Consider the following 21010-nt stretch of genomic DNA (forward strand, 5'->3'; position numbering starts at 1 on the left):
ATGATGTTTAAGATTACCAAAAAAAAAAAAAAAGGCCTCCCGCGGTCGGAATCGAACCTGGGTGCCTCTCGTTATGAAGCCGACGTCTTTCCGAATGGGCTGTCCGACATGGTGGACGATGGGTAGGCAGGGGGAAGGGGGAGCCTAGGTTTCTCGCGAGGGATTAGTTTGCTGGACACTGAGTTTGAACTCGCAGGCAGTTCGCACTTTGATCGTCGACGTCTGGGCTGTGGCTCTAAGACGGTTTGCACTAGGATCATTGACGCTGGAAATGTGATTGCAGTGACTCTGGCTTTGGAAGTTCGTCGTTTGATTTACGCGCTCAAAAGAGCCTGGCGTTTCAACAAAAATCGTCGTTAGACGGACAGCATTTGATTTGTTTTTTCTCTACCTTTCGGTTAACTCTCACCAGCTGTGAACACAAATTCTGCACTAGTGGTATAAAAATTCCCATGTGTATAAATTAGTAGGTATTGTGTGTAAGCCTCCACGGGCATGTTCAGAAATAAAAGAACCAGAAGCCAGAGATGCGTCATAAAGACAGGGCATAAAAACATAAAAGCACGCGGTCTATTCGTTGTGCACAGGTATTGCTTCACGCGCCGCATGGGAAGAGCCGGAAGCAGAGAATCCGTCCGTGGGACAATTAGCCGAACCGCAGGCAGCGTTTGGTGGCGGCAGCCATCCAAGTGTGTGACCCGCTTGCTCGCCGAACTGTGTTTGCCTGCGGGCCTTCCAAGCCTACAGCCTGTTCGTTCCCCGTCTTCGCCCGTCTTTGTTGCGGCAGCGCTCTCCGGTCGTTATTGCGTCGAGCGCGAACTAAAACCAGAAAGAAGCCGCTCTAACAAGCGCCTCTCACCACCTACAAGCCACGGCTCAAGTAAGAAACAGAAGAAAGAGGAAACGTGAATGAATGAATTTATTGTCAAGGAAAAGGAAAGGAAAGACCACCAGCAGGCGTAAATTGTCACACCTAGGGGTAGATACCGAAACGCCTAAGGAAACGTGCCTCCTTTCCGGATTTTGATACCCTTTTCCGCCACCGCAGAGATTGATCTCGCACGTGGAAGCCGCCGGACTTCCTTCCTCGTCCTCACTGCTGCTGCTGCTACCTCGGCGTCTACTCCTTTCTTCTGCTGACCCGGGGGAGTACACCTTCCAGTCTTCCGCACCGGTTTAATCGGCGGCCCGCATGATGTGCGTCGCGTATAATTGCGCGCAACCCGGGGTGACTCGCTGCGTGCGAGAAGTGCTTGTCTCTTCGAGAGCTGCTGCTCGCAGTGCGGCCCGGTCAAACTAGCCACGGCTTCCGAAGACGACAACAAAGCAGAAGACCTTCCGTGCGGCCTACCGGACGTGCGACAAAGTGTGTCAGTCGTGACGGGTAGGCGTGTTGGTGGCGGGTGTAGGATCAGCAGCAGCGGTGGCGGTTGTGTCCGCTGCTGTTCGCGCGGCTTTCGCGAATCATAGCTGCTCCCGGTGGCGTCAGTAGTCCGGTGTGTGAAAGAAAAGCAAGGAGTGGAAGGCTTCCTCCGCACGTGCGTTGTTTGAAATTGCGTGAAAGCATGAATTTTACAGTGGCTGCTCGCTCTTTACGTCACTTGGGAGTCTGAGTGGTAGCATCGTCGGCGCCTGTTGACAGCGGAGTGATTAGTCCGGTATTTGCTGGGCGCCCTTTTCTCCGGCGATCCGGAGGCATCGCCTGGGGCTACAGCCGTGCGCGTTACGCTATTATGAACCCCGAAAGAGAAGACGGAGAGAGAGCGTGCTGTCAGCTACAGTCAGACATGGTTCTCTCTTCGTCGTTCGCATGTGCTGCTCCTCAGGATCTTTTGTCTTCGCTGTCTGTTGGCTCCTATACCTGCGAAGGTTTTTTTTTTTTTTTGAAGCCGTCATTCCAAAAACACGTATTACTGGCTGATTCGTTTACTTTCTGGTGCGTTGATTCGCTCGTCCAGTCGATAGTCAGTTCCCTCCCTCCCACCGTCACTCACTCACTCACTCACTCACTCACTCACTCACTCACTCACTCACTCACTCACTCACTCACTCACTCACTCACTCACTCACTCACTCACTCACTCACTCGTTCATCCGCAATTGTTTAGGTATAGAAGAAGGCTTCTACGGCCGACAATGTCGATCGTGGCTTTCGCTTTAGCGCGCAATTTTATCCCAGGATTTATCCAGCGTCTTTGGTGGCGAAACAATAAGAGGCTTACCTAAGCAAGTTTCCAATAATTCCAACCGCTATGTAATGTAACCAGCCCAACGCTGTGCACGGCAGACCTCTCCAGCTTGTCTTAAGGGTACTATATCTCTTTCTCCCGTTGAAGAACATCAGGTTGCATTAATTAATCCAGAGTCCCACCCCATGAAAAACGCGCCTGAAAAACCATCCCTTGCTTTAGTCAATAAAGCAAAATATACATTTAAGCCGCTTTCCTACTCACGCATAACTCAACCAACGAGCACACCACGATAACTTCGAACATTTTGGAACTTCCTAGGTCACCGGAAAAAACGTCAAAACATAACTTTATCCGACGAGTTCCGGAAAAAGCAACCTAGAATGTTTACAGGTTGTCCTGCGCATCGAGTCTACCCAGGAGCAAGAATAAGAAAGCGAAGAAGCGAACAGGAGCGCCAGAAATCTGCGATTCACTGTCCTCCCGGCACCGCGCCTATGTTGCCCGTACGTAAGTATGCACTGTGCCCAAGGCGTTAAAGCACCAAGAAAACAAAAATAGAGAGCAGAGCGAAGGAGAATGAGGAGGTCCTGCTCTTCCAGTCAGTCGCCAGGTATTCGGGGAAGCAGAGTCTTCAGCCTTGCTATCCGTCTTTCTCTCTCCCTCCCTCTAGCAAACGTTTGCGAAGTTAGAAGACGATTGCAAGGCACGCTTACCTCCGCTTTGTACGAATGCACTCCCCCCCTTTCCAGGTTTCCTATCCCGCCCCTGTAGCTCTTGGCCGCACATCTCCTGCGTGCCGAGTTCTGCCGTCCCCTGCTGCGGCTGTGGAGAGAAGCTGGCGTAATTAGGGGTTAAAGTTGGCGGCATTCACGGGTTTTCGCGGCCCTTCATGCGTGCGTACCTGCCCGGTGCCTCAGTCATTAGCCCCCGAGAAGTCCCCCTCGGAGGGACCTTAAAGAATTTTTCCTAGCGCAGGAAGCAAGGGCGCGCTCGGGTAGCCCTTAGTGCGCTATGTGCACTCTATGTGCGCTATGTGCACTTTGTGCATTTTTAGGAGTGATGGTGCACCATTGTGAAGCGACCGAGCAAAATAGAGGCATCTTTCGAGTTCCATTAAAGAATCACAACAACAACAACAACAGCTACTACTACTACTACTACTACTACTGCTACTACTGCTACTACTACCACTACTACCACCACTATTACTACTACTACTACTACGACACTACTACTACTACTACTACTACTACTACTACTGCTGCTACTACTACTACTACTGCTACCACTACCACTACCACTACTACTACTACTACTACTACTACTGCTATTACTACTACTATATCATCATCATCATCATCATCATTCACAACAACAACAACAACAACAACCACAAAACGCTTGAAAAGCATGCGCTGCGCTTTTCACATTGCATGGGATGTGAGAGGAATATTATATCTGCATGAAACGCACCAAAAAGGTTTCGTTTTTACGATAATGTTGAAGCATACTGTATTTTGACGGCAATTACAAGTGGTTCCGCGTGGCATATTTCGTACAAGCACCAATTAGGTAAGCAAATTAGGAATACCGCGGGCTACCACATATCGGAGTTTGTTTTTTACTTTTCCAGTGACATCTGGTCAATGAGTAAATGCAAAGTGCTTCAGATGTCAATTGGTTGAAAACTCCGAATACCATGGAAATGAAATCGCGTTGGCTGCACAAGAGAAGTTATACTCTGTTGCAATTTTCTCGTCGACAGGAGATGTTTTCCTCAACTCGCTTCCTATGAACAAGCACCACACGACTTTCACCCCAGCGACCTTCCTTCGACGATTCCTGCTGTGTCGGGCACCTCGTATAATCCTTCATCGCCGATGTTCTTAGCCCCCTGTACTGACCTCGTCCGCAGTCTCACGCTGTCTACAGCATGCGCAAGTCACCGTGCGCTGTCATTTTGGCTGCAAACGCCTGACAGGGAAGAAATTCGGTTTCTACGCTTGACTTTTGTTTTGCCAGCGCAGCTTTCGGTGCTGTCAGCAATTCTTCTTTCAACGAACCGCTTTGTCTTAGCCTCGGCGTTGTTGTTCGTTGCCGAAAACAAAAACAACATACAAAAAATGTGCTCCGCTAATACTCGAAGGGAGCGCGTTCGGAGTTTGAAGACATGCACGCACGTGTTCAGCCCTCGTTATGGACTTCAGTACAGCGAAGCCTCAGCCGTAATCATTCCTCGTATTTCGAAAGACAGGCATGGTGACATGCTGATCCCGCAGGGTTAACGTCGCCTCAAAGAGGCCGCGACCCATCTCGTGTCCTTTCACCTGCGCCGGTTTTCATCGAGTATGCTTTGCGGGCGACACATCCCGTTATAATTCCTTCCGAGGCTGCTCCTTACGTCTCCTGATGTCGTCCATCTCTCTTGGCAGGCCAATATCTATGAATAAACGCAAAGAAAGATGACGATGACTGCGATCTATCACGTTCACGAAAGGGCGGTTGTTGTTAACTTGTTGTTGTTGTTGTTGCTCCTCCGATGTCATCTCGTGGGAAGGTATGTCATGCCGTGTCGTGCGCGGGACGCGACAGAAGCGACGGAGAATTTCTCCATCTTTTCATTGTTCTTTTAGTGTTTTTATCGTCGGAATGCAGGTTTTCACTTCGAATAACAAATGGCGGGTGTACACGAACCACGGTACACGGTTGCCCATGGGACTGCATATCTCTATAGCTTATGGAGGTGCCATAGTTGGTGATCGATGAATCTTTGTCAGAAATGCTCTTGCGCGACTGTCAAACTGAGCATTGGGTGGCACTGTGATATGCACGTACGGGAGTTAGCCTCAAATGTTATGTTGTTTGTGTCCGGTACATTCGCTTCCGAAGGCATTTGTGCACATCTAGTTTTCCGTTTCAGATGTAGGCTTTGGATCGGGATTTTAGATGGTGGCTACCATTAGAGCATTGTCGAGCGTACAAAAATACGCGCCCGCTACTTCTCGGCTGTGCTGGGGAGTCTGCCTTGAAGTTTAACCCGCTTTCGGTTACGTGAAAATCACATATATCTCTACAAGTGTAGCCGTAAGACTGTATCCGCTGCAGCTTGGTTTGTTATCATTTCTCGTATAACGCGACGTCAGGACTCGAAGGTCGGTTAGTGAAAGCAGCAACAGGTGCCAGCCGCTCCTGAAAACCTAATTTGGCCGTGCGTGCCGGCAGACTCTCTTTAGCCTTTCAGTGGTGACGTCGCGCAGGCCTCTGCCGTACTCCGTGATTGCCCGTGCTTTCCAAGAAACGTCCGTGTAAAGAGCTTATAACAGATTATATGTTGCACGCAACCGTGTCCTGCCACACTGTTCTAGACTGGATACACGCACGCACGGCCAACATAAACCATCGTCTTCATTCTCGCAGGGCATCGCCGTAATTATGCAACGTATGTTGCTCAGAGCTCTCCTCTATGTTATTCGTAGAAGAGATCAAGCCAGTCGCGGGAATCGTTTTGTGCTCGGGGACATCAGAGTTAAACCTGTCGACATGAGCAGCGTTTCCGTTTTACTTTAGTAAAAAAAAAAGCACGTCCGACGGCGATTCACTGCACTTTTAAACCAAGGAGAATGTTTGGGGCACCACATCCAGCACGAAGAAATGGTCACAACCGAGTGGGCACGTTTGACTTTGCACGAAGACCGCTTTGCCAGGTTGATGGTTATAAGCTTTAACACGTGCGTAATGAGTTTATTTTGACCTTCTCACGATGACAAGTAGCGCTAGTGGAAAGGGCAGTTAGGTTGTTGGGCGTCTTCTCCCTCCAACGAGTAAGGGATGAACGTTCTCAACACCAGTGGTCGTTTCATTGTTGCCTTCTGTTGGCCGCGGTTCTCTCGCAAATGAGGCAGGTTTTGTTGTGTTCTCGGTTGACATGACATTGTCCCCTTCTCTCCTAATTATTTCCTCACTTGTCTGCCGACCTTCGCGAAGGGGTGTCCATGGCAACCCCGAGGTCGCCCTGGCAAAGACGCAGGCCCTGCTCGCCGCAACTAAGCTGACCTAGATGGCACGCGCAAGTTCGTTAACTTTTTCTGTATGTGCTAGCGTGCGAGTTCGAGGGGTACAGTGTATTGGAAGGCTTGGGGAACAACTGCATCTCAATAAACTGAAGAAAAGCTTCGGGCTCGGGCTCCTTTTTCACGAGGAGGAAGAAAATTATCTTTGTTTAGAGTGCACGCCTCTCAGGCGGCCTCGGTGTCAATACTGTTCAAAAATAAGTTACAAAACGTTGTTTCAAATTGTTGCATAGCTGGTGGGAACCCTCACGCACGCACTCACACGCACCCGCGTGCGCGTGCGTGTGTTTGCGTGTGTGAGCACCCACTCCCTCTCCCGGGCTCGCGTGAGTATGTGGATTAACACTATCTCATCAAATTGTTCACAGCCTTGGTGCATATGCGTTGCGTCTAATAAAACTAACGTCAAAAATTGCGCAAAAAATTTGGGACAGGGATAAAGAAAGGACGAACACCCACAGCGCACACACATAAATGTACACACACACAGTGGATGTCCGTCCTCCCTTTGTCCGTGTCCCGCCTTTTTCGCGGAATTATTTGGTGTATATAATTATGGAGCACCAACGTACCCAGAATATTACCCGTATCAACAACATACTTGTTCAACTTTTTCTGCAAGTTCAACTTTCTCTCATGAGGTAGAGCCCTCTCGCGTTGAGCCCGAATTCCGGTGGCCTTGATGCCACAGCGTGCGTCATTGTTACCAGGCTACCGGCTGAGAGAAGTACAAAATTATCGGCGCCTCACTTTCTTCTCAGGGCTGTGTTACTCGGTTCGTTCATCCAGCTTTCCCCGTGTAGCGAGGCAAACAAAAACAACGAAAAATGATAAAGAGCGTGCGATCGATCCATTGGACGTCCTCCTATTTCACGCCCGCATCACTTACGAAGACGGGTTCGCACAAACGCGTGCAAATGCGTTTGTTACATCCAAGCGCAAAACTAGGACAGCCGAGATTTTTCCCCTGCCAACCGAGGACGGTGCGCCGCTGCTACTCCGCCGGACTAGCGATAGCGCACTGAACGTCTATGGACGGAAACCTCGGAGATGCACTTAGAAAGTTCGTTATGCAGAAACAAAAAATCAGAGTCACTTTGTGAAAGTGGATCACCAGGTAATCTGAGGGGGGGGGGGGGGGGGGGGTGTCACACGGGATTTTGAAGAAAGGGACAAACTCACTCATCGTCTTGATTGGTGTTCATCGTTTCAAAAGCTACGCACGCACGTTTATTGTCTTGCCCGCTGATCATTATTTGCCTTCATAAATTGGTCATTACTTCGTGGTCGTGATGGTGGCGGCGATGACCTTGTGGTCGCTACGATACACACTCTTCGGAGCGGGCTCAATCATGGACACGTCCTTAGCCAGATAAAAGTCTATGCACGAGCGATGGTGGCGAGTGAAGGTCGCGCAATTGGTGTGGCACTTGGAACTAAAGCACTCAAACAGAAATCGCGTCTGGAGATGTAGGTGTTAAAATTACCAACGAGGATGATAGAAGTGCGCTGTTGAAGCCTTCGCGCCCTATCAACACACAAGTACGCCACAGTCGATTTGTAACAGTACACAGTGCATACCGGAATTCCGTCCGTTGTTCGAGTAGGGTAGACATCGACACGGTCGGTGACAGTTTAATCGGGGGAGGCAGGCAGGAAGTGTGGAGACAAAAAAATTACGCCCATCTTCCCGCGAGGGAACCCTGGTGTGATGCGACGCATCGGGGGGTTCAATTGGCGTTTCCATTGGGTTGATTCTCTAAATCGGGTGAAGCGTGTTGTGAACGCGTATGATGCATTCCATCACAAGCGGGTGTTCTCATACGCGGGAAGATGGGCGTAATTTTACTTTTCATGAAGGGACCGTCGCTTCCATCACGTCTTCATCGGAAGAATCAAGTCAAGCACGCAGTCGTCAAGCAAAGTGACGCGAAGCCGAACGAGAGCGAGCGCTGACTGAACCGCCGCAGCGCGCTACCCTCTTTATATTCACAGCGCCTGAAGGAGAGGAGACAGCGGAGGAGAGCCGCGCATGCGCGCACTTGCGCGACGGGAGCGGAGTGAAGCGAGCGAAGCGCGCGCACGCAGCTGTTGTTTATGATAATGAGACGGAGTGAGAGTGTTGCGCACAGCTGGCGGAGAGAAGAGCGGAGGAGAGTCGCGCATGCGCAGGTGGCGTGCGGACGCCGCCGACGCCGACGCAGGAGGGACATGCCACAGAGCAAGAGATGCGTCGCATCTAATAAAAGTAAGGAAGCAAGCATGCGTGCATGCTCGCACAGACACAAGCAAGCGAGAAAGCAAAAAACAAAAACAAACAAGCAAACGCGTACGTACGAACGTTCACGCAATTGAACTCCTTGCGCTTCAAAGACGCGTACGGCCGAGCTAGCCCTAATCACATGCACGAAAAATCCACAGTCCTAGCCACAAACAGTTTCGCTGTAAAACAACTGTAGCCGCAGCAACAATCGCAGAGCACACAAAGGACGCCGACTGTAGCACCCAGCAAAGCAACACTCTCCAACACTCCGTCGATCATTACCTCTACCTTTCGCACACATCGCAACTCCTAACAACGGAACGCGCATCTTCCTTCTATATCCGTTCTCAGGCCGCGCGGCGATCCGAGTGCAAATTCCCGTTTCGAGTCGTATACAAGGTTCGTCCAGTTAAAAGGCGGCCGCGTCCGCACCCTTTGTGGCCACCACCGCCACGCAGCACGCCCAGAAAAACAAGGCGGACAAAAGGCGCCGACGACGACTGCAGGTCAGGCGGTCCTTTTTGTGGCGACAACGACGGCGATATGCGACTCGGCGCAGACTGCCAACTATGGGTCAGCGGCCCAGTTGCCGGCCCCTTCGCAATCTCGGCCGGAATCACTTCGCCGTCTCTCGACCGCTACAGAAGCATGCCTTGTCTGTACGCAGGTGGTGTAGATACGGTGCGAGCACTTTTGTTCCTCACAGTTTTGCTCCCTAACGAAGCCCCACCCGCGACCATCACTGATGCGCATGCGCGCACGCGTTGAACGGCTGTAAGAGCCCGCCTTGTGCGCGGCTGGCCTGATCGGCTCTGTTGGGCATGCACCGAGTGCGAAACGCGGGTGGTTCTTCATCGAGCAATAAATAAGGCGAGGCACGTATACGCGCTTGCTTGCGTCTGTGTCTAGAATCGGACGTATATCGGCATCAGCGATTATTCCCGCTTCGAACCAAGAGGCGTCTACAATAGAGATTCAGTCTTTAAGATTCTGTCTGCTTGCTCACGAACGCATGCACGGAAGGCGGGCCAGCGCGTCATACAACCTTCCGAGATATGATGGACCGTGCGTAAGCTTGGAACAAATGAGCGTACACGTTGAGTACGGGGCGTGTATATCTGCATCATATCTCGCACGACCGCAGCGAATAAAGCCTGACGGGCTGCACACGACTTGGCGCGTGGACAAGCGAGATAACTGAGCCTGTGCGATAAACGGACAATTAGCGATAAACAATCGGCTAAATTCTTAGCGCCGGCCGTGGGGCCGATACATCTATCAAACGGCTCACACGTACCTGCGAGTACGAGAGTCCGGTCCTTTCCTCACATGCATCAATATACTTTAATCTCTCACCTTCGTGCCCGGTGGGCTCCTCTGTTGCTAAAGGCTTGCTGGGGCAATTTTCTCAAAACAAATATCTGACAATGCGGTGTCCGACAAAACATGGCGGACGACAGAGCTGGATGGAAATCAGAAGGGGGTGGACAAGAATTCACAAGAAGCGTCTCTTCCTCAGAGCAAGCCACTCCCTTCATCGGAGGAACGTTATCGAGGTGTGTCCAAGTTTCACGTCGCCTTTTTGCGTAGGCCGGTCCCGCCGTAAAGACGATTGACGATAGTGCGCTCAAAACCCTCCCTCAACAACTGCGCTTAAGTACCAAGGGTGAAACAAGCTGCGTCCGAATACGCAAGCAATATACGCATATAGCTGGCAATCTTCGAAAATAGCGCCACGGGCTTTTAAAAACATCCGTGCTCCCGCCAATCGAAGCGGCCCGTTTCGAATACATTTTTAAAGAGGCCTAAATTGTTAAACCCTGTACTTCCGCAGGTAGAACAATAGAATGCGTTCCACCTGAAGAGGTTTGTCGGATCGGGCCTGTTTGGTCCACATACAACACAGGCTATATATGGTACACGAGTGACGCGCGAAAGACACCTTACAAGAGAATTGGCTGCTTCCCGGAACGGAGGCTGCTGTTTGCGAAGCCCGTGTGCTTTTCAAGGCTCAAATACACTGTTGTAAGAGGAATTGGTATTCACGGGCGCGTGTACTCTCTTTATTTCCCGAGAGCCTAAAACTTCAAAATAGAGTGATTCCAGGCTGTATTTTTGATCTCCCTGCTGCTTCAATGAAAATTAAGATAGACGTATGTCATACCAGCCGATACAGGCTTTGGATATGCCAAACGCCAAAATTTATTCTCCGCCTCTTTAAGAAATGGTCAAAAGGATTAATCGTTCCACACAGGAAATAATAATATCAAGACAGAAGTTGTGCTGGGCATGCTGTGTGTCGCTGTCTTTACAAGCACCGCGTAGTAAAGGAATTTGCGGCTAAAGGCAAATATTTCTGGTTTATTATACACTGCAGCCTTGGCGGTATTACTAGGTGGTGTCACTGCTTTAACTCGGTTCGATCATTGATTCCTTCGCCTTTGGAACTTTGGCTCTGAAGTCGTCCTCAATAGAATGCTGCAATCCTTTCCTCGGGAACTTCCAGTCCTAATACATTCTTGATGGAGGCGTTGTCACATACCTATTTATTACGAGGCGAGATCATCGCAGTCTTCCTTCATAGCACTTGCTTCTCAATTACTGCGTGTGACCCGTACATCCCCTCGGATGCCAGTCGTAGCAAACCCTACCTTTCTTAGCACAGCGAATATCCTTTAAATGCAGAGCATTTCAGTAACTCACGATGTCACCCGCGTTGACGTCCGTAGTCCGCACCGCACCCCTCCCTACACTCTAATCCGGGTAACCCATAATGTAACTTCTAAACGGAAGTAACCTATAAAATAAAGGTTACAATGGATTCATTTTGATGTTTTCTTTATCCCAGTCCGTTCTAACGGTTACAAGCGTGAGGTTAAAAGCGATTTATAGGTTACAATAATGATTTATAGGTTACATCAACAAAATCTGACATGTAACCTCTACGTTGTAACCTATAAAACGCCCTGTAACCTCTAAGAGATGCTCGTCGCGCCTTCTCTCCCGGCGGCCGTTGATTTCTCCGTTGCATGACGGGATATAGAGAAATGGCGGCGCCGGCAGGCCCGGTGGCCGCGTTTTCGCGCCACTCGAGCCTTTTAACCGCTGTGATACCCCTACGATGAAGCGAGGATTGCTGTAACAAGACTTATTTGTCGGCGTGAGTCGCGGAGGCTGCGGCGAGCCCATTTGTGACTGGCAGCGCTACACGGGCCGTTGTTCTACGACCAGCATCAAGTTCGCATGTGGGACCAATGCCCCGGCGCCAGTGAAAGCGAACTTGGTGAGTATATTCCCGTAACGGTTTCCGTGTTTTCATTGGATGTATCTTTTCGCTGGGGGCTTTTGAATTTGAAATTGCAGCATTCGAGAGGGATTTTCGTTACCTGACTGGTTGCTTTGCTGGACGTTTTCGGTTGTCCGCGACGGCAATTGAATGAAATCACGGGCTTGCGTTCGTTGCGTCAGACTAGAGCGGACGATCGGGAAAGCACAGATAACGGCGCCCGTGAGCTGCTTTCTGCTCTGTTTGCGCGCCTTCGTCATGTGTTGAGCGTTTTGTTTACGCTGTTCGCTGCATCGGGCGCACTTGACGAGTTATTGGCCCATGTAATTGTCAGGTAGCTCTGTTTGAATAATTGAATTTTTTCCCATTAAAGTCTTATATTATCGCGCTATTCTCTGGGTATTATCATTTTGTTTCAGTCTTCGGGAAATGTTCATTTTTCTCGCTCCATATATCCGGAATGGTGTCCATTTTATTGGTCTTGTAGTAATATATCCGGATAAACACAAGGTGTGTGCTGCAGAAAAGTAGTCCACTAAATGCTGCCCGAAATTTCTAAACTCACTTTTGTCCAGCACAAGCCTCTTTTTGGTGAAAGTTTGCCTTACCGCACAATAAAAAGTTTTCGTATGTACAGCACTATTTTTTTCATTCTTTTCCTTGAGTGGGTAAATTTGGTGTAGTCATTTCGAGACAGCGGGCCATTTCCACCATGTTCAGTGGTTTATTATTCTCATCCGCACAAATCAGTCGTTTTTTTTTCGCGTGGTATTGCAGGGCAAATGATTGTCTCGCGTGATCCTAGTGTAGTGCAATAAAGCGACTTTACAGAATTATGTATGAGCCATCATGCAGGCTGCTTGATTGTTGTTTTTTGATGATACAGAAATTGTGACGAATTACACAGAGACAGGTGCAGGTGTAAAAATGGGTTCTGCACCAACATCGGATCCTGGCTGTTCAACAAGTGTGGTTGCATCTGGCTACCTATGCTATGACTTATCGGCACTACTGTTTTTTCTTGCAGGCAGTGTTCCTTGAGATGACAACCAGGACTCCCCTGCGCATGACACAAGTTGAAATGAAGTCTGATTTCAGCGGAAACAACGGTATGAAAATGCAATAACTAAAACACATTCATTCCAATATTCTTTGTAAAGATGGCACACAGGGGGGGGGGGGAGGCGGAGGAGGATGTTTAAGTACAGCCAAAAATGTGACGCAGGTGGCGTCAGCATCGTAAAAGCACGTTTCCTGGCTTTAGTGCGACGTTCGCTCTGTTGCGTGTACGAGTGATTCCACATGAAGGGCGCGGAAACGTTTTTGTTTTCTCTTTTGCAAATGTATGTCAGTTTATCTCGTAGCCCAAAGTTTCTGCCTGTTCTGGGTGAGCATGCAGAACCATTTCGCGAGATAAACTGGAACACGGCACGATTAAAATTCGGGGAGGTTGGCCGGTATGACTATAGTGGCTTCGCGTTGTTCTGAACAATGCGGCCAAATTACTCTGTGTAACGATTATATTAGGAAAGGCCGTAAATCACTCCTCTGGTGTTGCCTTTTATTTCATTCTCTGGTCTCCGTCTTCATTTTTGTGCAATATATTTTTCGTACTTCACATGCCTGTGGTTTGGTGTGAGGGGCTTATGGTTGCACTGGATTTTGTTCTTTTTCTGAAATTTTCTGTAGATGGCTCTTCAAGGTGGGGAAATCCAAGTGACGGCCCCTCACATATATACCTCCATCTGCGGCAGCAGGGAACAAGCAGGGAAATCTTCAACGTGCCCTGATTTTGTGCCTGCTTGTGTGCTACGTGAATTGCGAAGCTTATCTTTGAATTTTTCCAAGCGCCTTTTTTCATGCAGGAAACTATAGATACCATTTAAAGTTTGTCCAAAAGACAGATTGCAATCGGCCTAGAAACTTGTTAGTGCTGCATAAAAAACGATAACTTGGCGTGGGAATCACAACTCAGGTGGAACTGCAAACAGGAACCTAAGAGGGAAGTGTAAAGGTGGATTCGTAAAGACGAGTGAATTCCAAGTGTAATATTAGACTGAGTGAAACGGAGAATGTAGGGAACATAGCCATAAACACTGCTTTGTATGAAAAAGTGAATTTGTAATAAATGTTCTTTCTACTTTCCCACATTCTGCGTTTTTTCTGTGGGGAACCACGACAACAACGCTGTACTGGAAAAGTGCACCCCTGAGAACCATCTTATCAATGTACCTCAAACTCGAATTCGTCTGAAATTGTTCAATGGCAGTATCCAAACAATTCGGAATGCTTTGCATACATCCGTGCAAATATTGAGGTAAAGAATTTGTATATTTGGCCATGTTTGTGAACCTGTTCACGCAACATTTATTAAATAGGTTTAATAAGGATATATGAATAAACCGATTTTTACCTGGAAGTCTAAAGCAATATAGGAAACACCAATTCGCCCAGGAATCCGCACTCGTCTAATACTCATTAAGGAACGATAATAACGTTGGGATGGTTCGCAGCTTTGCTTTTAATTAAATAGCCCACAGGTGTTTCATAATAATAAATGTGAATGTTCAAAACTACCGATGCCAAACTTCCGGAAATGTGCTCCTGTTAAATGCGCAAATATGTGTGCATGTACTGCAATTCTCTTTTGATAATCATGGCCTTGGTTGTCAGACAATAAATTTTGGCTTAAGGCTATGTTATCATAACTTTGGCGTCCTTTTGAAGTATGCTATCAAGTGCATGTTTCCACTCAAGCTTGGTTTCACTAAAGCCTAATGTTGTTTAACTAAAGCTCAATTTAGCAAAAGACCTATCATGCATGTTTGATACTGGTTTCTTAAACGCCACAAAGCTGATGCAAACATCAAATTTAGTTATGCCTGTTTATAAGACTTAAGCGTCGCCAATACTCACGAAGATTTTTGGGTGACAACCTGGGTAACAATTATCGAACAGGTAATGCAATGCATATATATTAAGAGAACATTTTCAAGCTTTTTGGCACTGCTGTTTTAGGAATTATAAAAGTAACTTCTCTTTTAGCCCCAGCCGTGTGGCCGGCAGTTTATTCAAGGGACGAAGAATAGACATCCGACGCAAAAGTTTAGACGGCGCAATGGACAGCATGGTCGCACATATCTTCTACTAACGCAATGTTTGTTCACCACGCGGGAAAGGCGCCTTCGGAGTGTCGCCACAGCGGCGCCGGCGAAAGCGCGCCTGGCGCGCAACATCGCACCTTCCAATTTGTGTGGCCTTGGACGGCGGTAGATGTAACTTATATAAAGGTATACATGCTGAAAGCTGCAAAGTAACCCATAACTGCGTAACCCTTACGTGTATACGTATATAAAGGTTACGAAGATATAGGTTACATTTGTACCTTATAAATTATAGGTTACAAAAATTCGAAAATGTATACCTCTATTAAGGGTTACCCAGCTTAGAGTGTACTATAAAAAAAAATACTACCCGGCGCCCGGTTTCGATCCCTCGACCCTGCGGGCGGAACGCAATGTACATGATGCTCTACCCACTGCGCCACAAAGCCGACACAGAATGGGACGCTGCGAACGCGCCTTATATCGTTGACTCATTCAAATTACTGCTGACGAGCGCTCTCTCGTCAGCAGTTGCCACAAGTGCAACAACATTAACGTAACGCAAACTACTTAACGTCGTGCGCCCCCGGAAATGCTCTGCATTTGATCGTGCCCCTCGCGAGGGGGATGTTGCACTGCTGCTTCCCTCGGTCGCAGGACCTGTGGCGCCATCTGGCGGAGGCGCGGCACAACTCGTAGCACTTTCTTTGAAAAAGCGCCTCGAAAGCGCGGCAAATATGAAATAGGGATGACGCGCTTTCGAGGCAATCCGCCGACGCGGCTGCTTCTTGCTTTCAACAGCTCCACGCTTTCTTTTTGTTTGTTTCATTTCTGTGGCCGTACGAATTTTTGAGGGAGTGCCCCGTACAAACGGATGCCGGATTCCGCAGTACACTCTAAGCTGGGTAACCCTTAATAGAGGTATACATTTTCGAATTTTTGTAACCTATAATTTTTAAGGTACAAATGTAACCTATATCTTTGTAACCCTTATATACGTATACACGTAAGGGTTACTCAGTTATGGGTTACTTTGCCGCTTTCAGCATGTATACCTATATATAAGTTACATCTACCGCCGTTCAAGGCCACACACCTGGAAGGTGTCATGTTGCGCGCCAGGCGCGCTTTCGCCGGCGCAGCTGTGGCGACGCCCCGAAGGCGCCTTTCCCGCGTGGTAAACAAATATCGCGTTAGTGGAAGACGATATGTGCGACCATGCTGTCCATTGCGCCGTCTAAACTTTTGCGTCAGGTGTCTTTTATTCGTCCCTTGAATAAACTGCCGGCCACACGGCTGGGGCTAAAAGAGAAGTTACTTTTACAATTCCTAAAATTGCAGTGCTAAAAAGCTTGAAAATGTTTTCTTAATATATATGCATTGCATTACCTGTTCGATAATCGTTACCCAGGTTGTCACCCACAAATCTTGGTGAGTATTGGCAACGCTTAAGTCTTATAAACAGGCATAACTAAATTTGATGTTTGAATCAGCTTTGTGCCGTTTAAGAAACCAGCATCAAACATGCATGATAGGTCTTTTGTAAATTGCGGGCATGAATTTTAGCTTTAGTTAAACAACATTAGGCTTTAGTGAAACCAAGCTTTAGTGGAAACATGCACTTGATAGCATACTCCAAAAGGACGCCAAAGTTATGATAACATAGCCTTAAGACAAAAATTCCTGTCTGACAACTTAGGCCATGATTATCAAAAGAGAATTGCAGTACAGGCACACATATTTGCACATTTAAAAGGAGCTCATTTCCAGAAGTTTGGCATCAGTAGTTTTGAACATCCACATTTAATATTATGAAACTCCTGTGGGCTATTTATTAAAAAGCAAAGCTGCGAACCACCCCAATGTAATTATCGTTCCTTACTGAGTATTAGACGAGTGCGGATTCCTGGGCGAACTGGTGTTTCCTATATTGCTTTAGACTTTCAGGTAAAACTCGGTTTATTCATATATCCTTATTAAACCTGTTTAATAAATGTTGCGTGAACAGCTTCACAAACATGGCCAAATATACAGATTCTTTACCTCAATATTTGCACGGATGTATGCAAAGTATTTCGAATTGTTTGGTACTGCAATTGAACCATTTCAGACGAATTCAAGTTTGAGCTACATTTATAAGATGGTTCTCAGAGGTGCACTTTCCCAGTACAGCGTTATTGTCATGGTTCCCCACAGAAAAAGACGCCGAATGTGGGAAAGTAGAAAGAACATTTATTACAAATTCACTGTTTCATACAAAGCAGTGTTTACGGCTATGTTCTCTACATTCTCTGTTTCACTCAGAGTCTAATATACACTTGGAATTCACTTGTCTTTACGAATGCATCTTTACACTTCCCTCTTAGGTTCCTGTTTACAGTTCCACCTGAGTTGTGATTCCCACGCCAAGTTATCGTTTTTTATGCAGCACTAACAAGTTTCTAGGCCGATTGCAATCTGTCTTTTGGACAAACTTTAAATGGGATCTATAATTTCCTGCATGAAAAAAGGCGCTTGGAAAAATTCAGAGATAAGCTTCGCAATATCCGTAGTACACAAGCAGGCACAAAATCAGGGCACGCTGAAGATTTCCCGAGGTCATCTGAATAACTTGTTTCCTGCGGCCGCAGATGGAGGTATATATGTGAGGGGCCGTCACTTGGATTTCCCCACCTTGAAGAGCCATCTACAGAAAATTTCAGAAAAAGAACAAAATCCAGTGCAACCATGAGCCCCTCACACCAAACCACAGGCATGTGAAGTACGAAAAATATATTGTACGAAAATGAAGACGTAGACCAGATAATGAAATGAAAGGCCACACCGAAGGAGGAGTGATTTACGGCCTTTCAAATAATTTCACATCATTTCAGTTCTCGTTACACAGAGTAATTTGGCCGCATTGTTGAGAACAACGCGAAGCCACTATAGTCATATCGGCCAACCTTCCCGAATTTTAATCGCGCCGTGTTCCTGTTTATCTCGCGAAATGTTTCTGTATGCTCACCCAGAACGGGCACAAACTTTGGGCTACGAGATAAACTGACATACATTTGCAAAAGAGAAAGCAAAAACATTTCCGCGCCTTCATGTGGAATCACTAGTACACGCAAAAGGGCGAACGTCGCACTAAACCCAGGACACGTCCTTTCACGATGCTGACGCCGTCTGCGTCACATTTTTGGCTGTACTTAAACATCGCCCCCCCCCCCCCCCCCGTTTTTGTGCTGACAGTTTTATTTTGAACGAGGATCCCACGTGGAAGCCGAAACGTTTTTCATTTCAGTAAAGTGTTCTTCTACCAGTGGTTTTTTCCTCGGCTAATCGTAAAAAGGAATCGCCAACTTACATTTTTTCTTCGTCCAAATGTGTTGTGGGAGAGGATACATCTAGAACTTGCACCGATCTTCAAGTGGCATTCCCGGGAGGTCTGTACCTGTAATGACTCAAAGGGTTATTTGGGTTAAAATGTAATAGGCTTTAGAGCTGGGCAGTTGGTATACATTCATAATGAAAGAACACCTCAAACTTGACAAGACGAAGAAAAGAACACAGCACAAGCATTCACTAACAACTGGAGCTTTCTTAAAGAGCTCTATTCGAAAAAGAGTTCTTCTTGTGTGCTCTGCAAAACCACGCATCTTATAGAATAGCTAGAGTTGCTAAAAACTACAAAGCTCCATGCTGAGGAAATCGTTATGTGAATTCATAATCTTCATGTAGTAACGAACTGATAGAAAGAGTCACTAAACATGAGGCAAAATAAGATACGAAATATAACACCATAACACTTGAAGCAAGGCCTCGCATTTTTACAAGAGATTCATATTTTTGTCTGTGCAGGCCTGGGTGCCATCTTTACAAAGAATATCTGAATGAATGTATTTTAGTTATTGCATTTTCATACCGTTGTTTCCACGGAAATCAGACTTCATTTCAACTTGTGTCATACGCAGGAGAGTCCTGGTTGTCAGCTCAAAGAACACTGCCTGCAAGAAAAACAGTAGTGCTCATAAGTCATAGCATAGGTAGCCAGATGCAACCACACTTTACGAACAGCCAGGAACCGATGAGGGTGCAGCACCCGTTTTTACACCTGCACTTGTCTCTGTTTAATTCGTCACAATTTCTGTATCATCAAAAAACAACAACAATCAAGCAGCCTGCATGCTGGCTCATACATACCACCATTCTGTAAAGTCGCTTTACTGCACTACACTAGTATCACGCGAGAAAACCATTTGCCCTGCAATACCACGCGAATAAATAAACGACTGATTTGTGCGAATGAGAATAATAAACCCACTTAACATGGTGAAAATGCCCCGCTACCTCAAAATGACTAACACCAAATTTACCCACTCAAGGAAAAGAATGACAAAAATGAAGAGTGTTGTACATATGAAAACTTTTTATTGTGCGGTAGGGCAAACTTTCACAAAAAAAGAGGCTTGTGCTGGGCAAAAGTGAGTCTAGAAATTTCGGGCAGCATTTAGTGGACTACTTTTCTGCAGCACACACCTTGTGTTTATCCAGATATATTACAAGACCAATTAATAGACACCATTCCGAATATATGCAGCGAGAAAAATGAACATTTCCCGACGGCTGAAACAAAATGATAATACCCAGAGAATAGCGCGATAATATAAGACTTCATTGGGAAAAAATTCAAATATTCAAGCAGAGCTACCTGACAATTACATGGGCCAATAACCCGTCAAGTGCGCCCGATGCAGCCAACACCGTAAACAAAACGCTCAACAAATGGCGAAGGCGCGCAGAGCAGAAAGCAGGTCACGAGCGCCGTTATCTGTTATAATGTACGGGCTTTCCCGATCGTCCGCTCTAGTCTGACGCAACGAACGCAAGCCCGCGATTTCATTCAATTGCCGTCGCGGGCAACAGAAAACGTCCAGCGAAGCAACCAGTCGGGTAACAAAAATCCCTCTCGAATGCTGCAATTTCAAATTGAAAAGCCCCCAGCGAAAAGATACATCCAATGAAAACACGGAAACCGTTACGGGAATATACTCACCGAGTTCGCTTTCACTGGCGCCGGGGCATTGGTCCAACATGCGAACTTGATGCTGGTCGTAGAACGGGCCGTGTAGCGCTGCCAGTCACAAATGGGCTCGCCGCAGCCTCCGCGACTCACGCCGGCAAATAAGTCTTGTAACAGCAATCCTCGCTTCATCGTAGGGGTATCACAGCGGCAAAAAGGCTCGAGTGGCGCGAAAATGCGGCCACCGGGCCTGCGGGCGCCGCCATTTCTCTATATCCCGTCATGCAACGGAGAAATCAACGGCCGCCTGGAGAGAAGGCGCGACGAGCATTTCTTATAGGTTAGAGGGCGTTTTATAGGTTACAACGTAAAGGTTACATTTCGGATTTTGTTGATGTAACCTATAAATCATTAATGTAACGTATAAACCGCTTTTGACTTCACGCTTGTAACCCTTAGAATGGACTGGGATAAAGAAAACATCAAAATAGATCCATTGTAACCTTTATTTTATAGGTTACTTCCGTTTAGAAGTTACATTATGGGTTACAAGGATTAGAGTGTACGGATAGACCACTCTTCATACGGAACTGCAAAGTAGAGTCCCATAGGGATAACGTCCCAGTCGTTGGTGACACCAGAAAGCGGCTCTTTCACCACGACATGCACGACTTAGGGGCCTGCCCCGTAAGCGTTTTGCACGTACGCCTGAAGTCGTGCGTTCAAATCCCACTCTCGGTGTATATGAAAACGATATTCACTGCACGTTTGCCGACCTCAATGGGTATAGCTTCGTCAATGGATCTATAGGAATTGGAAACCTGCGAAGACAGTTTCGGGACTGTGTATTACGGAGGCCGGTCGCATTAAGGTTGCTTCTGGTTGTTCATTTGGCAAAAGGTTCTACGTTTATTTTATAATTCAAAAACGCAGTGATGCCTTGTTTCCAATCAAGACGTTCAAGTTAATTATGGGCCTACTTTAAAATATTCCAGAAATAAGGAATACCTGCATTCGCGGTCGAGTTGCCGCCTCCGCATTTACAACACACAAGGCGACGGCATGCTTTCCCTGATTCATTATATATTTT

The 21010-nt window shown here is 47.2% G+C and overlaps 1 long non-coding RNA gene across 1 annotated transcript; it reads right to left on the reverse strand.

Annotated features, from left to right (window-relative positions):
- Positions 1 to 16957: 16957 nt before the first annotated feature.
- On the reverse strand, positions 16958 to 20112 carry LOC144170926 (uncharacterized). The gene is made up of 4 exons (XR_013322702.1): positions 19954 to 20112; positions 18823 to 18904; positions 18265 to 18351; positions 16958 to 17601 (listed from the first exon to the last, which is right to left on the reverse strand). It is a non-coding gene; the product is annotated as an uncharacterized LOC144170926 (long non-coding RNA).
- Between the last annotated feature and the right edge of the window lie 898 nt (positions 20113 to 21010).

Source organism: Haemaphysalis longicornis, unplaced genomic scaffold, assembly GCF_048455015.1.
Source record: "Haemaphysalis longicornis isolate Haplotype H1 unplaced genomic scaffold, Haemaphysalis longicornis Haplotype H1 scaffold_2, whole genome shotgun sequence".
NCBI classification, from domain to species: domain Eukaryota; kingdom Metazoa; phylum Arthropoda; class Arachnida; order Ixodida; family Ixodidae; genus Haemaphysalis; species Haemaphysalis longicornis.